Genomic DNA, 15,472 nt, shown 5'->3' with positions numbered 1-15,472 from the left:
CAGCAGGTGGGGAAACAGAGGCCCTGGGATTACCCCAGATAAATAACCAGATCTTGGCCATTCATGAGCTGGGCCTAGAGCCCCAGTCTCCTATCAACTGCTCTGCAACCCTATAAAGGCACTGAGCCCCAGTGCGCCTCAACCAGCCAGCCTCCCCAACTGACTCGAGGCCAGGGCTGGAGGACAGGCAAATCCCCAGATCCAGCGCATATGAGGTGCTCAAGACATGTCTGCTAGCTCAAAGAATAGACCAGAACTTTATTCAATCAAGAGCAAAACCTGCATTTCCCCTAGCAGCTCTGGGGGGACAGAGAGGTCAAGCAGAGACAAAGCTTTCCTTGACCTTGGTGGGGGTAGGTGGGAAAGTACCCTTCCTGGTGACACACTTTTGGGGCAGGTGCCCTCAAATCCATGGGCATGCCCAGCATTCAAGAAAACTCGGGGGGGGGGGGGCTCCCTGGTGGCGCAAGGGGTTATGACACAACCTACGAAGCGATCAGCAGCCTCTGCAGCACACGTTCAATCCCCGGCCAGGGAGCTACCCACATGGCACAGCAGACCTCTCCTGACTCGCCCGCTGCTCCCCTCAGCAGTGTATTTCAGTCAGTCTGCCTGTTCTGTTCCCCGCTCTGTCTCTGGTGAATCCTCTCACCCCCCCACACCTCTGGCCTGTACCCCAGCTCTTGTATGTATAAATAAATAAATCTTTAAAAAAAAAAAACCTCAGGGTCACAAGGTACAACGTGAAGTGGCCAGATGACCCCTTGCCACCTGAAGGTCACAGTCTCCCCCCTGCCTCCGGCCATCAGGAAGCTTCGTGCCCACGCCACTCTACCAACCGCAGTTCACTCTGCCCATTCCTCAGATGGGGAAATCAAGGTCCAGAGAAGGGAAGAGTCCTGCTTAGTGCCCAGGCTTTGGTGAAATCTGGAATGGGGGGCTGTAGACACTGCCCCTCACTGGCAGCTCTACCAAGGACAGAGTCTGCTCTCAACTCCAGAGAGGCCTCTCAGAGGCGGCAGTCTGGCCACAGCCCTTTCCTTGCCCAGCCAGCTGCAGTCCCTTCCCCCCTCAACCAGCCAATTCTTCCCTGCACTTTCCTGTTTCTGAACAAACACACCCCGAAGTTCTCAGTCTTGCCCTTCCTTGTTAGTGGTAGAGGCCAGAATGTGTGTGGCAAGGGCTAACCAGGGCCAGGACCAGGGCCAGGGCGCTAGGGACCACGCTCCAATGCAGATGGGGAAACTGAGGTCAGAAGGGGCTAATTCCAGGCCCCAGGGTGGCGCCCACCAATATATTACCACTGGGTGGGGCGCTGCCCTCGGGAGGCAGAGACAGGAATCTCGGGGGTTAGTAAAAGGAGGTCAGTGGCTTCTCTAGCTGCTTTGCACCCAGGTGGGCAGGGCACCTCCAGCCTTCACCTCTCCCCCATGGGAAGGAGTCATGTCTCCCCACTTAGTTTTGACATTTCCCCTTCCCACACCAGTTTGACCTCAGTCCACAAGACACAAGACATGTCCCTTCCCTGACCTTGCACACACTGTTCCTGCTGTCCAGAGGAAGGACAACAATCACTCACACTCAGTACGGACTGACTCCCAGGCAGCGTGGGCTTCTAGCTTTCTATGTATTCACTTATTCCTTAGGCAGCCCTGCTGTCACTACCCCATTCACAAGCTCAGGCCACTAAGGTAGCTGGCACTGGTAATCTGGTAACTGGTAATCTATAAAAGGATAGTTTTATACAGAAATGGGACTTGAAACCAGATCTGGCTCATTCACTACCCATGTAGTGTGGTCTGGTCCAAGTGTCACCTCCTCTGTGAAGCCCACCCTGACTTCCCCTGTCACTATTCAGTGACAGTCTCCTCCCCAATCCCCTGCAGGCTAAGTTCCCCCATCAGGGCTGGGACACAAAGCAGGGGCTCCAGCACCTGTGTGGCCTGGGAGCTGGGGCTCAGACATATTGTCTCCTGCCAAGTCAGCACAGCAGAAAGGGGACTTCCGTCTTCTCTGTGCTTCTGGTGCCAGGGTGCAGGTGCAGTGGAGGGAAAGGTCAGGCAGGGATTGAGCAGGAGGTGTGGGCACATTGGGGCCTGGGGTGACCTGAGCATTCCAGGGCGTTGTACAGCTCCCACTTCTCCAGGGTTGACCCATTTCCTCATGAATTCTTCCATGTCCCGCTAGCCCCACTTCACAGCTGAGGAAAGTGGGACTCAGAAAGGGGAAGTGACTTAGCCAGAGTCAGAGTACTTGAAACCAGATCTGTGATCCCCCAGGCCCAGCCTGGAGGGAGTAGAGGGGGAATCGCTTCCAGGAAGGCACGGGGTTGAAGGATCACAGGCCTGGAGTGTGCACACTCCAGCCTCAGCTTGAACCCTTGGGCACACAGGGAACTCACTACTTCCTGAGGAAGCCTGCACATTGTTGCTCAGTCCTGACTGTGGGAAAAGGCTTCCCCAACGGGGGGAGGGGTTGGAGGTGCAAATGAATGTTACTCTCATGCTGACACTGACAAGAAGTCTGAGGTTTTGGGGTAACCCTGCAGGTCCACAGGTTTGGGTCACACACCGGCACCCCCCGCAAGGGTGGCGAGCTGACCCCTGCTCTGCCAGATCCCAAACACAGGGGAGCAGGTAGAGAGGGTCTGGCCTGTTCAAATCCCTCTAGTGTCAGCCTAGGCACCGGGTCAGGTTTCCTGATTCCCAAGAGAACCCCGTGGTGTAAGCTCAGCTGGGACTGCCAAGCACCCCCTTCTCTTCTGCACCTCAGTGGGTCTGTGCCTTTGCCTGGAACGCCAGCCTCCCCAGGCCCTTTCCAAGTTCTCCTTCCAGGAGACCACCCGCCCTCCCCTCCCTACCCAGCCTGGGAGGAAGTCCCCACCCCCCCAAGGCAGTCAGTCCCGCATCACACACATTTCCAGCTGAGGATCCAGTTACTGGAAAAAGAAAAGGCTCCTGGCACCTCCCCCTCTTCCCAGTCCAGCCTTTGGGGCCTGAAGGAGAAATGTTTTTCAAAGGAGCTGTTCACCCTCTGGGGGGCGGGGGCCTGGGCAGCAGGGGGCCTGGGCACAGCACTACAGAAAGGGCTCGGAAGGCACCAGGGGTCCCTGAGACAGGGCCCCCTGAAGTCCACCCACCTGTCCCTGCACCAAAGGCGGGGGAGCCTCTTAAACCCAGAGCAGGAGTAGGGGGGCTAAGAGGCCAGGGCGGTGCAGCAGGGTCCCGCAACGCCAAGATGCGCTCAGAATTACTACTGCCCGCCTGCTAGGTAAACTGAGGCACAGGGGCGCAGAAAGTGCAATCTGGGCCATGCAATCTCCCCGTGCCTGAAAGTGGGGGGGCCCCCGCCTCAGTTCCTGGACGAGGGAGAAGCTGGGGCAGACCGAGTCGTGGCGCCCCGAGGAAACAGGAGGAGCCGGGCTGGGGCGCCCGGCGGGGAGGGGTGGGGGCCCCGGGGTCTGGGGTGCGGGTGGCGCCTACCCCTGGCGGGCCGGGTCCGGCTGCGGGAGCGGCTCCTCTGTCGCTGCAGCCGGGGCCGCCTCAGCAGCCGGTAGTAGTAGGAGGGCCTCCCGGTGCTCTTCCTGGCGCCGCCGCCCGCGGACATGCTGCCGCCCGCCGGGCACCGGGCCGGGCCTGGGCGCGCTCACCGGGGCCCCATGGCCCGCTCCGGCCCGCCCGGCGGGCGCCCCTGCCGTCTCCCGCGCGCGCCGGTGCGGCCGCCGCCGAGGCCAAGGCTGCCCCACAAAGTCGCCCAAACTCCTCCTCCTGCCCCCGCCTCCCCGGAGCAGCCGGCCCCGCCGCGGGGGCCGGGGACCGGGAGGCCGGGCTGGCACCGGCCCGGAAAGGCAGTGCGGGAGAAATCCCGGCCTGGAGTGAGCGGGGCGGGGCGGCCCGGGACCCCGGCTCGTCCCCAGGAGGGTCATCACTGCCCCCCGCAGCGGCCCTGAGCCTGCGGACCTAGTGCCGGACCTCGGGGTGCACGGGGAGCTCCAGCCTGCCAGCAGGTGCAGAGGAAACACACCCACGTGTGTGCGCTCCCGGGCACTGGCTGGGCAGGGCGGCCGCTGCAGGCGGGCACCGCGCTCAGGAGCTGGCACCTGCAATCGGGGACCAACGAGGTCGACGGCGCTGCGCGTGTTCCTGCCCCAAGCTCACTGGGCTGAGTATCTTATGCACCCCTCAAACACGCTGTCCCCCTCAAACACGCTGTCCCGCAGACCTGGCCCCAACCAGGTTGGAAAGACTTCCCTGCCACTTGGAAACCTTGTTTGTTCTTTACATTTTTTAAATGGCCCAATTTGATATTCATTATTTTTATAGAATTAAAATGACAGTGTTGGGCCTCCCTGGTGGCGCAAGGGGTTGAGCACCGCACTATGAAGCAATGCACAGCCTCTGCAGCAAGAATTCGATCCCCAGCCAGCCAGCCAGGGAGCAACCCACATGGCGCAGCAGACCTCTCCTGTCTCGCAGGCTGCTCCCCGCAGCAGAGTACTTCAGTCACTCCACCTGTTATGCTCCCTGCCCTGTCTCTGGTGAATCTTCTCACGCCCTGCACCTCTGGCCTGTGCCCCTGCTCTTGTATGCATAAATAAATAAGCCCTTAAAATTACAGTGTTTATTTCAAGCACACAGAAAGCAGAGGGCGCGTCATGAAGTCCTGTGGACCCAGCCAGGCTGTGTCAAATCTAGACATTTTGCCTCTTGACTTAGACCCTCCCCCAAATAAAACCCCACAGATGCTTTGAGGTCTTCCTCCCACTGGGAATTCACAGAAGCCCCAGCAGCCCTTGGGCATTGCAGATGAAGCCCAGCCCTACTGTAGGGACTGGGTACTGAGGCTGAAAAGCTCTCTCCGAGTCACTCACTCTCCAGCCCACAAATGTCCTCATCTTAGGGCTGCTCAGAGTTGAAAAGCCGCAAAGTCAGAACAAGTTTCCAGAAGCACCCAATCTGGTCTCCACTGTTCCTGCACACTCTTCTCAACCTGGCCGAAGCGCATCCTCTGGGGTGTCTTCTCTAGCAACCCTGACCTTCCTGGATCTCAGTAACTGAACCTCCGCCCTCCCTCGCCCCCAAGCAGCATCTTTCCAATTATTCTGACAACCAACTGCCTGAACTCCATTCGCTCAAGTGCAGAAGGGGAAACTGAGGCCCTTACAGTGAGGCCCGACTGGCCTCAGTCACTGGGAAAGCTGTCCTATTCTTGGGGATGTGTTTGCGGGAGAGTCACAGGTGGGCACCTGAGGCAGTCTAGCACCGCTGAAATGGTGGGGTCCTGGAGGAGGGGGGCGGGACTGACTGGGAGGGAATCCAGGCCGGGTTTTGCACCTCACAAGGGGAGCCCCCTCCTAGGCTCCCTCAGCCAGAGGGAGGGCCCCCAGGTCAGGAGGAGCCTGGATCACAGCTGGAAGCCAGGCGCCTTCCCTGGACCAGGGGGGAGGGGCAGGAGGGGTAAGGCTCCTCCAGACCCAGTCTGGGTTGTCCAAAGCTACCCTCCCCGGCTCCCCTGGCTCCCCTCCCCAGAGTCCCCGCCAGTCCCTGGGGAAGATGAAAACCACTGCGCCTGCAGCAGCCCTGTTGGCCTCTAACTCATGCTCAATAGCAGACAGGACAGGCGCTTCTTTTACAAGAGCAGAGGCTCTTGGAAGAGCTGTACCCCCAGTCCTGAGACTGCACCCTCTTCCTCAGACACACCAGAGCCCAGTTCCTAGCCAGCCCTTCAGGTGGGGCTCCGGACAGCATCTCCCCAAACCTTGGCACTTGCGAAATAACAACCTCCGCAGTCAGACCCATGAGTTTTGGGAGATGGGAGACCCCCAGAAGTAGAGCTCAAGGTAGGGGTCACAGTCCAGTTCCCAGAGTCTGGAGTTCACCAGCTCACAGTTCTTGCCAAAGCAGGAACTCCCAGATCAGAGTCTGGCCTCCGCTCAGGGGGCTCCGACTTAGGGTGGCTGAGGAAGAGTGGTCTTGGCCCCAGGGGTCTCCCAACCAGCAGAGTTAGGGACTGGGGGACCATTAGGAATGCAGGACCTCCTCGGCCAGCACAGTTGAGCAAAGGTGGGTCAGGCTCAGCCTTTCCATTCGGCCTGGGTTTCTCGAGTCCTTCTCTGTGCCTCAGTTTGCTTGCCTGCTGGATAGGGAAGCTATGGACCCCCCAACCTGTCTGCCTTGTGGAGGGAGGAGGTCCAGCTAATGATCAGGAAAAAAACTTGTGCATTCCTGGCCCTGGGATGGGGTGGGCATTACCAACCACCCAAGCTGAACATCTCCACAGGCCAGGGGTGGGACCAAATAGGTACCAGCTGGAGTGCTGAGTAGGAAGGGGGCAGGGCAGGAGCCAGGAAAGAAGCAGCCTGGGCTCCCTGCCCCTCCTCCTGGCCCGGGACCCCTGGGGCTTTGGGCAGACAGACAAAGGCTGTCCCTGCACACCCCAGCAAGCATCTGGAATCAATCCCGCTGAGGTACAATCACCCACCCCCTCCTGCTGCCCCTGTGGTCTCCTCTCTAAACAGGAGCAGCCCCACATCCAGAGGCTGCCTAGACTAGCGGAGGGACACCCCAAGATGCCCTCCACTTCTGGGGTTACCTTCCCCCCAAAGGAAAGCCTCTGGGACTGCCACCAGCCTGAGTTTTCTCCTGGTCCATGTGATCCCACTGGGCAGCACCCACCCTGATCCATCTGCTCTGTCCTCTCACGGCTCCCTGCCTGTCCCTCCGCAAGTCTGGCCTTTGCCTGTTGGTGGAACAGCTGCCGGGAAGCTTTCCTTCTGCACCCTGCTGCTGAACTAACTCCTCCTTACCCCTGGGGACACACTCAGGCATCACCTCCTTAACACAGCCCGAACTCCAAACACAGCTCCCACCTCCACACATGATGCTGTGGCTAAGCATCCAGGCTGTGGCTTCTGGGCCCCTGAAACTCCAAATCACCTCATTTATTAAACATGCAAATTTCTGGGCTCCCCCAGGAGCTTGATTCAGTGGGCCTGGATGGAGCCTGGAAAATGCATGCTTAGTAAGTGTCAGGCTAGGGGCATGACATGGGGTGGCAGCATAAGCTCTAACCTGATCCCCCCACTACCCTCCTCACCTTCCCTCAAAGCCTCCCAAAGGGAACTCCCGCAACGCCAAAAAGGACCAAGCTGTCACAAAATCACCACCGCCTTTGCACCCGCACCCACTTCAGCAACAGCCTGGAACTTTCCTTAAAGGCCAGCTGTGACCAGGGACAAGAGGAGGCCAGGAGGGACGGGAGTCCTGACAGGGGAAGCGCTGGAGCCCACACCGGGTCCCACACAATGGGCGTCTGGAGGGCTCAGACCCATCCGGCTTCCTGTTGGGACTAGGGTGGACCGCGGTGACCTAGGGGAAGTCCCCAGCCAGGCAGCCCTGCCCACATCCGCCCCCCAGACCCGCCACCATTTCTGAGTCGCCGAGGCCCTGAGTAGCGCCGTGAAGGACATTCACACTAAGGTCATGAGCCTCTGCCGTGGGGGAGGGGGTCTGTCTGGCAGGCAGGTGGTTTCCTGCATCCACCGTTGTCTAGGAACGAGGCTGGACCACAAGTAGGACTTTGCGTCAGAAGGGGCGCTGGCGTAGGGGCTCACCCCACAGGGTAGAAGGCACAGACAAGCCTTTCCGGATCACACGCTAGTCCTCACACAAGGGCCAGCCAGGCGACCACTGCCCTCGCTGGCCCCTGGACATCTTCCCTAAAGTCACCAGAAAATTTCATGACATCCTTTGCAGAAAATGGCCCAATCAAGGCTGCAGTGCCCCTGGCATTAATGACTCTGCCTCTCTTGGCACAGGCAGAACAGAGGGACCGGCCCAGCATGCACATTTGAACACACACAGACAGAGCCTAGAAATCAAGTCACCCAAAGTCAGGCTTTGGGGGGAGCCCTTGGGTGAGACCAGAGGAAGGCCAGTCGCCATGGCGGGGTGGGGGGTCACTGAGTTACTTTGGGCACTGTGTGACTCAAAGAAACAAAACCCCCTGACATCTCTGGGCCTCAGGTTTCTGCACATTAAGTGAAGATGAGACATCCCTGCCCATTCAGCCTCCGTGGGATTCAGACAGGATCTAGAAATGTTTCCCACTCCCAAACTACCACCACATGTTCACTTCTACCCTGAGGAGGGAACCTAGCTCCTCTGTGGGTCAATAGCCTGTGGTGAAATCCTGGCATCAGGGCTAGAAGGAACATTCAGAGTAGATGATGAAACAAGGAACTAAGGCCCAGAGGACAGTCACTGCCCAGGGAGAGGCTGACTGCCCCTCCCACCCCAGGAAGCACTGGCAGAGGATGGGGGGGTGCAGCATATCACCCTGCAGATGGGTCACAAGGGAGGGAGTGACCACCCACGGGGGTCACACAAGAGAGTTGGGGGTTAGTTCACCTTGGGATTTAAACAGTGCTGACAAGACCCCTTCCGCCTTCAATTACCTGGAAACTCCCCCCCACCTAGAATGCCTGATGCATCCACCCACGGGTGCCCTCCAATCCTGTGGCTGGGAGGTTGGGATCCACTCCTTGGGCCCCAGTCCAGGCCCTCCTTCCTCGCCCCCAACCTACCCACCACATTTCAGCCCAGATGGCCAGGCCTGGAGCAGCCTCCCTGCCCTGTTCTTCCTCTAGCTGCCCTGACCCAGAAAGGCTGTCAAGCTCCGGGTGGGCCTGTGGCTCCTCCCTTCTCCCGGGCCTGGGGCTGAGGCACCAAGTCTCAGGCTTCTCACCACCCCCACCCCCCACCTCATTGATGGGACCAGACAGCTCCACACCCCCTTTGACCAGAGGGGGTGGCATATGGTCCCAGCATGAGATCAGAGAGCCCTCTCCCTCCCCAAGCAGAGTCATCTGTGAACCATTTCATGGCTGGCATTGGCCTGCGTCCCAGCAGGGAGGGGCCTCGCTCCATCCTGCAGCTCCCACAGAGGAAGACAGATGAACAACCACCTCCCAGGAAGCCCCCATAGAGGCAAGGAGCTGAAAGAGCATGGGATTTGGAGGGCCCAGCACGTTCTGGCTGTGTGACCCCAAATCAATGCCTTCACCTCTCTGTGCTTTCTTTTCTTCACCTGTAGAATGAGTATAATGAATGATACTAATAGTTTGTGAGGTTGTAGAAGGTCATTTGCATAGTGAACCACAGCCCTGTGTATAAACTAGTTGACATCTGCCTGTCTGGTCAGCAGTCACCAGCCTAGAGCAGGGCCCCAAGAAGACTCACAGGAAGAGATGGTGATGATTGGGAAAAGTGGCTGAGCCCATCTGGTCGGAAGTTAACATTATGGGAATTTCGAAGAGGGAGAAGTCCCAGAAGACTGCCTGGAGGAAGAATCATTGGCATTGAGAGAGAAGACTGAGTAGGCGTTGACAGAGTAGAGAGCAGGGAGACAGCATGAGCAGAGGCCTAGAGGTGGAACCCAGCAAGGCATCTAATAGGGGCAGTGTGTAGAACTTGAGACTGGAACAGAGGAGGAGCCAGGGACAGGATGAGCAGGCTGTATGGGGTATGTGAGAGGTGAAATCAGGGTGAAGAGATGGAGGGATATATCCAAGTAAGGGTGAGATCCAGGCCGCCTCTCCAGCAAGGAGAAGCAAAGTGCTAAGGAAGGAACCCTGGTGGGGCTCCAGATCTGTCTCTGCAGCGGTGTGGCTGTGTGGCTTTGAATAATTCACAGATCTCTCTGATCCTTACTCTGTACCTAGGAAAGCAGGGAGGTGCTGGCTCCACCAGACAGGCCCATGAACTACACCAGCAGTGTTGAGAAACCAACTCCAGGTTCTCCCGGCCTGCATCCCTGCATCCAAATCTTGGTAGGGATATAGCAAGGTTTTCATATTCTTAAAAGAACTTTCTAGCAGCTCTCCTGGGGAGCTACCAGATGAGATGATTCTAGACTTCACTGGATGTCTTTCCAATCCTGGAACATGCCAAACGTGTGCTGACCTCAGGACCTTGGCATTCGCCGTGCCTTCTGCTTAACCCTCATTAACCCCAGATCAGAGGTCAACATCTTCCTGTCACTCAGGCCTCGGCCCAAATGTCAACTTCTGGCCACCTTATCTAGAGTCCTCTGTCCCCACCACCACACTCCATCCCTTTGCTCCGTTTTATTTTCTTCAACTCATCACTTCCTAAAGCTGTCTTATCTGAGGATCTGGTTGTTCAAGAATTGTCTTCCCCGAAACATTAAAGGGGGGGAGGGGTTCACCAGTCCTGTTCACAGCTGGTCCCCAATGTGTACTCCAGAAACCCCTGACGACAGAGGTGAAGGCAGCCAACTGGGTGCAATGCCCCCACCCAGCCTCTTCTCAAGAAGGGCAGCTGCAGGCTAGGGGAAGTGACTTGGCCTCTCTGGGACTGGCTTTCCTCCTGGGGCATGTGGCAGCAGGCTGCAGAGGTCAGTAGGAGCAGCAGCCTGGGGCTGATCAAAGGCCAGGCATGAGCCCTCACTGCAGGAGCTGGCAAGGAATAAATGCGTGGGTAAATACATGCCTTTGCCTTGCGGTGGGGCAAATGCAGCCCCAGCTCTTGCCCAGAGTCTCTGTGTCCAGTGCAGACATAAATGGGAGCCACAGCAGGTGTCAGAGGAAGCGCAGCCTGTGCCAGAGCCGTGGTTCTCATACTTACTGGTCTTTCCCTATAGCTGGCATCCTAAGGTCACAGAGAAGTAAATGTAACTTATGCACCCTATCACCCCTCAGTGCCTCCAGAGTGAGAACAATGCCAGCCCTGCCGCCACCCTGGGAACAGCATTTTGTCTGGAAATTCCACCAGGGGCAGGAGGAAGGGCTGGGGCCCTAGGGTTTCTGTGCCTGCTCAAACAGGAAGTAGCTGAAAGTTTGGGGCCAAGGAAAACAAGCTGAATGCCATCCTGGAAATCAACAGCCCCACGCCCCCCATAGCTAAAGACAGTCCCCTATCCCCAGAAGGGCTCAACCTGCGATGGAGAATGAACCTAGGCAGACAGCGGGCATGGTGCAGAACACAGGCAAAGCCTGAGGGGAAGCCAAGCTTACCCAGTCTTGTCTGGCATACCTCCGGTGATGGGGAGCTCACTACCAAACTGGTCCCCAGGACTTAGAAAGCTTGGAAGTGAAACTGCCTCCCCAGAAGGAAGGAGATTAAACTGGCAGAAGCCTTTGGAGACTTAGTCAGGGAGCCCAGCCCTCCACCCAGGGCTCAGAGGACTTGGAACTTGCGCAGGGCCACCCAGACACCCCTGTTTCCCAGCAGCAGATGAAGCTGCTACAGATGCAGTAGGGAGCCAGGAGGGGAGGTGGGGCTGGGGGCTGGACTTCAGCTTCACCCCCACATCCCTCTGGCCCAAACCCTGGGCATTAGGGGCTGAGCTCTGGCTGACCCAATTAGAAAGCCAAGAGGACAAGGGGAGGACTCGGAGTGGAGGCCTGGGAAGGGCACCTGGGGGGCGGCGGCCTCTGCATCACCCCTCTGACACCCTGGCCCTCCTAACCCGGGAGGCTGCAAGGTAGCTTCAGAGTTTTTCTGGATCTGCTTTCTCTTTCTTGTGTCGTCCTGGTGTCTCCTCCCCCCCCCCCCCCCCCACACACACATGCTATTCCCATGCATGTGCAGACCTGCCCTCCACTCAGGGCCCTCTCCCTCTCCGCTGCAGAGGGTTCTTTCCCAGCACTGCCAGCCCAGACCCACATTGCAGCCTGGAGCCCTCAGGCGGTGCTGGCCAGTGCTGCCCCCTGCTGGCCGTGGAGCTCTAGGACAAAGACCTTGGCCTTGACACCACCCTGGGTGGGCCACGCTGGCTGGGAGCCAGGGTTGTGTCTCCCTGCACCCAGGACCCCAGGATAGATGGCACAGGGTCCCGGCCTGCTGAGTGACTTGGGTGAGGCATCACCCGAGTGAGTTCCCCTTCCAACCGATGCAAAAGGGGTTACCCAGGCTTCATGGTGCTTTGGGCTGGAGGAACATGTGAAATGCAGATGGCCAGGCCCACCGGAGAGTCCAGCTTAGCCAGCCTGGTGAAGAGCCCAGCAGTCTGCATTAGTCAACAATTCAGGTGGCTCACTCTGGCCACCTCTTGCTCTCTCTCTCAGGCCCCCGGGGAGGCTTCTGGGACCCCAGCCCCAAACGATGTCACAGCCTTTTGCAAACTGCAGCCAGTCCCCATTCTAAGCGCCATGTGTGGAAGGCAGGGAATCTAAAGTCCATGGCACAGGCGGGTAAATGGAGGCTCAGAGGAGCAAACAGCCAGTTTGCCCATTAGCCCCCCACACACACACAGAGAGGTGCCCAGCGTCCATCTCCCCACCCTCACCCCAGGCTCCGGCACACAGTCTAGGTTCTGGGCCCAGTGGGTCAGCTCAGGTCGGGCAGCAGCCCTGACTGGCCCCCTTTGTCCTGGTCCCTGTGCCCTTGACCTCGCCAGTTACTGAGTTGATTAAAATATCTCCTTACGGCACTGATAGGCCTGGTGTCCCCTTACAGGGCTTCGAGGGAGGGACACAGTCTCGCTGAAGCAACCCCATCAGCTGGAGCTGGCTCTGGCCACCCTCAGGAGCACACGCTGCGGCCTCGAGGGAGACGGAGACCTCGGCCCAGAGTGTGCAGAAACCGAGGCTCCGAGGGGGGCTTGCCCAAGGTCATGCAGGACTGTGTGGTCATGACCCCATCCAGTGCTTCTCTGCCGGGGAATATAACTTAGCCAGTCCTTGAAGAGGGGGACACTGTGACTCCCCCACTTCCCAGGCATAGAGAGCAGTGGTGGCAGAGACAGGACTCTGTCTTACTCAGCCTGGCGACTCCATAGAGCCACAAAGAGCTCCCCTCACCTGTCCCCAGAAAAGCAAGCTTCCGCCTCTCTCTAAAACGGGACCAGGACCCCAGGGCCCATGGCACAGGACCCCAGTCTACTGAGTGACTCGGGGAAGCCTCCACCCCCACCCCCACCCTGTGAGTCCCCCTAGAGGGGGGAGGCAGCCTGGAGCTTCCAGAGCCTACCCAGGGTGGCCACCATGAGATCCCACCTCACACCAGTGAGAATGGCCCATCTTAAAAAAAAAACAAAAACAGAAACAAGTGCTGGTGAGGAGGATGTGGTGAAAAAGGAGCCCTCTGACCCCCTCATCAGCTCGGGAACTGGCGAGGTCAAAGGCACGGGGACCAGGAATGTAAACTGGCCTAGTCACTATGCAACACTGCAGAGGGCCCTCAAAACCCTAAAATGGACCTGCCTATGACCCCGCAACTCCATTCCCAGGACTCGACCCAGAGGACACAAAACACTAGTTTGAAAAGCAACCCGCACCCCGACGCTCACTGCAGCACTGTTCACGGTAGCCGGGATAGGGACACCCCCGAGATGCCCCCGAACGGACGAACGGCTGGAGATGTGGCATCCGCACACGGTGGATACTGCCCAGCGATCAACACAGATAGACTCAGGCCATCGGGGGCAACACCGGTGCAGCTGGGAAGGACAATTCTAAGAGGCAGAAGGAAAAAGGTGAGTATCAGATGGTTTCACTCACATGTGGAATATGGAGAAACCAAACAAAGGGTGAGGAAAAAGACAAAACCTGCAAGCAGACCACAGGCGTATAGCAGCGGGGGGTTGGGGGGGTGTCAAAACTGGGGCGGGGGGAGCACAGGGGAGGCGGTCTTGGTGAGGGTAGCGCGGCGGGGACTGCACCTGAGGGGAGAACCAAATACTGTCCAAAAGTCAACCATAGTGTTGTTGACTAGGGACTCCCATAGTCACACTCTGGTTCCCCCCACCCCCAAATTTTCTCTTGTCCCCCACTCTATTTGCCACAGAACAGACAGAATGAACATTTTAAAAACATCCCTCAGTCCCAGCCTTCTGGCCTTCAGGCCTTCGCCTGGTTGACATCTCCCCCAATATCCCCCTGGCTGTCTTGGGCCACCTGGCCAACTCTGCCTCACTTTCCCTTCCTTCCTGCATCATTTTCTCCAGGTTCCCTGTACCTGTGCATGGGGGCCCATCACCTCATGCTGACACCTTTGGTGATTCGCCTCACAGCACATCTCCCCTCTGTCTCTGCAGGCACGCAGCTGTCCCAGAGGCTGGGGTCCTGTCTGCCTGCCTCTCCATCACGACCCCGGTGTCCATCTCCCACACACTGCTGCCCATCAGGGACAGTGGAGGTGTCACTGTCCAGGTGAGGACTGTTCAGGTGAGGGGTCACCAGGGCCCCCAGAACTCCAGGCCTCTGGCCTCATGGAGCTCCTGGGTTCACAGTGAAATGGGCCCTCTGCCCCCACCCCAACAAGTCACAGCCCGGGACTTATTAATTTTCCTCCCCGTAGGTTTTGGCGCTTTTCATTCTGTGATTTATAGCCCTTCCAATAAATTTCCCCCATTATCTTTCACATGCAGCACATTGCCTTTCTGTCATTTAATAATACATTTGGCTCGCCGGACCTCTCCCCGGAGAAATCTAAGGCTTGGCTCCAATTCGGGAGCAGGCCCTCGAGGCCACGTGGGACTCCAAGGGCTCCATTCAGGCCCAAACCTCGAGCAGGTAGAAGCCTCAGACTCAGGGCAAACTGGGCTCGGCTCCAACTCAGCCCCTCCCCCCTCTGGCAGGGAAGTCTGGCGGCGAGGATCTAGGATGTGGGCAGAGATGCCCACGGCCCGTGGGCCCTCGTGGCCAGTTTTAGGGCTTTGTACTAGGGACTCCTGTGTTTCCAGAAGTCCCACAGCCACGCTCTTAACTGCCTCTCCAACTCCCTGGGCGAGGTAGGCAACCTGCTTCACAGATGGGGAAACTTCTCGAAAATGCAGGGAGGCTGCATCCCAGCCCAGTGGAAATTTTTGAGGGCATTCCCTGTGCCAGGCAGATGCCCGGTGCTTGACTTGATACTCTCACTGCAACCTCACACAGCGTCTTGAGGCAGTCAAATGGCCCCGCTGTGCCCATTTCACAGATGCAGAAATCAAGCCTCAAAAGCTAGCAACTTCCGATCGTACAGGAGGCACATCCCAGAGGAAGTGCCACTGGAGTGAGGAAGGAGAAGGGCCTTGAGCTCACACCTCCAGGCAGAGCTACGCACTCAATGCCAAAAAGTAGCAGGAATACAAGGAGGGCGTGGGCTTGAGGTCTGACAGCCCGGGGTTACCACTTCTGGGGCTCCTCTGCTGTGTGACCTGGAACAAGCCCCTTGACCTCTCTGTGCCTCAGCTCCTACCCTGTGGAGTAGGAAGGTGTCCTCTCAGGACTGTCACGGGCTCACATGTAGCTGAGAAGCTGTCTTGTAAATGGGTGGCGTGTTAGAACAGCGGGGCAAGCCTTCAAGCAAAGACCTGCAGGACCCCTCGCTGCTCCAGGCAGGGATCGGGCTAGAAGACACAGCTCCCCCTCAGGCCCACGCTGCTTGCCTCACTCTGATAACAGGCCCCTCCGGGCAGAGAGGGACCTCCCCGGTCAGCTGGGGCCTGGTCTCCCTGCCTGCTCAGC

The 15,472-nt window shown here is 58.2% G+C and overlaps 1 protein-coding gene across 4 annotated transcripts in view; it reads right to left on the bottom strand.

Annotated features, from left to right (window-relative positions):
• The window catches only part of DAB2IP (DAB2 interacting protein), a 174,064-nt gene that overhangs the window by 108,268 nt on the left and 50,324 nt on the right, over positions 1-15,472 (bottom strand). Inside the window, exon 1 of one of the 4 annotated variants that reach the window (XM_037494978.2) lies at positions 3,483-3,579. The exons of the other annotated variants lie outside the window; for them this stretch is intronic. The gene's annotated coding sequence lies outside the window, so the exon portion shown is untranslated. Of the gene's footprint in view, positions 1-3,482; positions 3,580-15,472 lie in introns of those variants that run through there. 4 annotated transcript variants of the gene reach the window in all.

Source organism: Talpa occidentalis, unplaced genomic scaffold (assembly GCF_014898055.3).
Source record: "Talpa occidentalis isolate TD23 unplaced genomic scaffold, MPIMG_talOcc4v2.1 talOcc4.7, whole genome shotgun sequence".
In the NCBI taxonomy this organism is placed as follows: domain Eukaryota; kingdom Metazoa; phylum Chordata; class Mammalia; order Eulipotyphla; family Talpidae; genus Talpa; species Talpa occidentalis.
Note: the sequence above shows the minus strand (reverse complement) of the source record. Positions and strands in the feature narration are given on the sequence as shown.